Source organism: Saccostrea echinata, unplaced genomic scaffold, assembly GCF_033153115.1.
Source record: "Saccostrea echinata isolate AGI-Se365-2 ecotype Australia unplaced genomic scaffold, CSIRO_AGI_Sech_v1 ptg000058l, whole genome shotgun sequence".
In the NCBI taxonomy this organism is placed as follows: Eukaryota; Metazoa; Mollusca; class Bivalvia; order Ostreida; family Ostreidae; genus Saccostrea; species Saccostrea echinata.
The window spans coordinates 4444179-4447780 of record NW_026889807.1 but is presented as its reverse complement, the minus strand read 5'-3'; the positions used below and the strand labels follow the sequence as shown (position 1 = coordinate 4447780).

The following is a 3602-nucleotide window of genomic DNA, read 5'->3' as shown; positions in this document are numbered from 1 at the left end:
TACAAATAGCTTTAAATAAAAAATATAAAGCAAAAGTTTTCAGAACTTCTTGAAAAATTCATAGTAAAATTTTCCCAAAATTTTAAAGAAGAGCCTATATTGGTTATTTTTATTCCATTAACGTATATATGTTACTTTCTTATACAAAATGTCAACGTCACGACGTTAAAGTATGTAACGTCAACGTAATGACGTGATAGTATTAATAAGGAAAACAATACCAAATTTAAACGAATGTGAAAAGAAAACCAGAAAAGATATTGTTAAAAAATAAATTGTTTTACAACATACAAATCTTAGAGTTTTATGTGAGAAAGTTTCATTTATTTTGATGACTGGACCGATTTAGCCCCTTCGTGGATTTAGCTCTTTACAATACATCATCCCGTCTGTTGATAAGCACAATCGGTTGATTTTAATGTCTCTCCAAGTTTAGATTCGAAGGCTGAATATTCTGTCTCTTTCTCTTCTTCCGGGTATTCCAGGTAGGACTGACTCTCAATGAGGTCCATCAGAAATAGAGGAACATTTTTCATGGCATTTTTCTCCAAGATAATTAGAAACAAAACATTTCTACCGTTTCGAGAATAAATGGCTTCCATTCTCGCCATGTTTAATTCAAACATACACCAACAGGAATCTAGAAAGTGTGACGTCATAATGCAAACAGTTCTTCTGCTACAATGAATAGCATTTGTAATATTGTCCATTATTCCTGTACCGGGAATAAAATCTCTGTGATGAATACACAGTCGTATGTCATATTTATTCTCTAACTTACGTACAAGATTAATGACAAATCTACGGTCTTGATCCGCGTAGGAAATGAAGGCGTCGTAGCGATATGACCTTTTCGTGATGATTTCATCATCAAAGATCTCACCTTGATATTTTTCCTTTGCGACATAATACATATATCTCAGCTTCCATCTGTATCTAAATACGATACGACTTAATGTTGCTGTTAAAGCAACGACTATCAATGACGTCATCACTACTATAATAAGTGTATACGAAGAACATTTTTTCTCCATTTTCTGAAGTAAATTCTCAATTTCAGTCAACGGAAATTTTTTAAAATGTTGAAATTCACAAGTGTAATTCTCCAACATTACAAAATTCAATGTCGAAGAATAATGCATCCACTTGATAAAATCGAGATTTTCGCAAGAACATTTCAGTGGGTTACCCAACAAATTTACATAAACTTCTTTATCTCTTGCTATGGTATTCAAGGCTTCTCTCGCAGATGATTCCAGAGAAGTCAACTGATTGAAAGATAAATCTAATAAAGACAGATTTTTCATTTTGTTAATCTGAACCGCAAATTCATTTAAAGAATTGTAACTTAGGTTCAAGTATTTCAACATGTTGTTCTTTTGGAAAACGTCACCTGAAAGACTATGTATTCTGTTGAAGGATAAGTCTAGGGATAAAAGTCGAGTTTGATATGAGAGCATTTCTCCATCCTTATCCTTTTCAAAAACTTATCCGAGAGCATTGTTAGAAATATTCAAAAACTCTATACCGGTAAATGGCTTTAAGAAGGATTTTGAAACATAACCACAAAAGTTACCAGAAAAATCAACATATCGGACATGTTCAAATCCTGTGAATGGTCCAATTACCTCATAAATAATATTTCTCTGCGCATATATGTGTGTTAATTTGTTGTTTGGTCCAATGGGTAGTTTGGGTACAGACATTTTATACAGATTATCATGATAATAAAGTGTTCGCAGATTTGGAGGCAAATAGACCGTGTAATTGTCTACTTTTGTAGGAAAATCAATATCTTTAGACACTGATCCGCCAAATGATGAATCGTTGTTTAGGTCATTGTTTTTGTATGCTTTTTCAGAAGAGTCAAGATCAACCCTTTGAAATCTTCTTGTATCGTTGCATTTTTCGAAAAAGTCACCAGTCATGCCCACTTGATGAAATGAGGACTGAAAACTTACATTCAGTATCTCTAAACTTTGTAGAACAGCAAATTCCATGATATAAAGTCCAAAGCTTAGAATATTATCTGCTAGATTTAGGACACGGAGAGATTTTGGGAGTGAAACTAAAACACCCTTCTCCAGACTATTTATCCTGTTTGACGCTAAGTTCAATTCCTGTAGGTGGGTGTGTTTCAAATGTGCAACATGATAAATTTTGATGATCTGAGAGATTCCGTAAGTGCACTGAAGTTTTTCAAAATTTAACGTTTTTATTCGTGAGTGTTTCAAATCATAAGATATATTGGGCATTACCTCAGTTGTAAGAATATTATTATTGGAAATATCAAGATGTTCAAGATTTAAATTTGTTTGAAATGTACCAATTTGAATATGGAATAGTTTGTTCCAAGAGACACTAATATTCTGAAGTTGTCGATATCTTACCACAGAGGAATTATCTAATGATTGTATATTGTTATGAGACATATCTAGGTACAGTAGGCTCTTTGGAAGGTTTTGGGGTATATTTGAAAATTTATTCCTTGCAAAGTTGATACCAACGACACTTTCTGGAAATTCTGGTGCTTTATCCAGATCAAGACCTGTGCAAACAGCAAAGATTTTTCCTTTGTGCGTTTTAAAGGTACAGGGATTTCCAGAAAGATATTCAAATTTGGTTCCCGTCACGCCAAACAAAAAGATATAGATTACGATCAAGAACCTGCATAAGGCCCCCATTCCTAGAAACAAAAGAGTAATAGTTTAAAAAAAAATATTTTCGAACGTCATATTTTATATAATATGCATATGACAACAGTTTAAATTTTAGATTGACAATTGATTAAGTACACAGGTTGCATACCTTTAGGTCCCTTATGTTTACTTGTAATATATATATATATATATATATATATATATATATATATATATATATATATATATATATATATATATATATTTTTTTTTTTTTTTTTTTTTTTTTTTTTTTTTTTTTTTTTTTTTTTTTTTTTTTTGGAAAGATTAGTGTTTGCACTTCGATCAGTATTGAATCACAGATGTTACTTACAATAATTAAGTTATATATTTGACTGTATTTTTCCTTCATGATTACTGATATGTACTGGAATTTGGAAGATATATGTGGTAAATGAAGTTATTCTTTTATTTATTGTTCATCCCTTATCTTACTTATATTTATAAGTATCTTCCTAATTTTGAAATTCATTTTTTTTTTACCCAAGAAAAAGAAAATCAAAATCTTACTTTTCCAAACGAATTATCCTGAATAATTCTTTCCCAATCATGTACATATAACAATGAAATAGAGGGATTTTTTTTTCACTTGGACAAACCTGGAAATTGACATATATAAGAAAACAAGCTCCAAGCTGTTTTTCCTCAATATCGTCATATAAAGAATGTGTAATCACATAATACGCAGTCTACTTTGTTTCAACTTCTTGAATTCCGGATGCCATCACTCATCTATTTTCATATTTCGCCAGATATGTGTATTCTGAAAGAGAACTCAAGTAGGCGGATCCAGGTACTCAGTTCAATTTCATTAGTATCACATACTAATCAATACTAGTTACAAATTGACCTGAAATCTCTGAGTACAGAAATCGATATATATGAATCCTTCGTTTTTGTAAT

The 3602-nt window shown here is 31.2% G+C and overlaps 1 pseudogene; it reads right to left on the bottom strand.

Moving 5' to 3' along the window:
• Positions 1-375: 375 nt before the first annotated feature.
• On the bottom strand, positions 376-2684 carry LOC133174704 (toll-like receptor 4; annotated as a pseudogene).
• Positions 2685-3602: the final 918 nt, after the last annotated feature.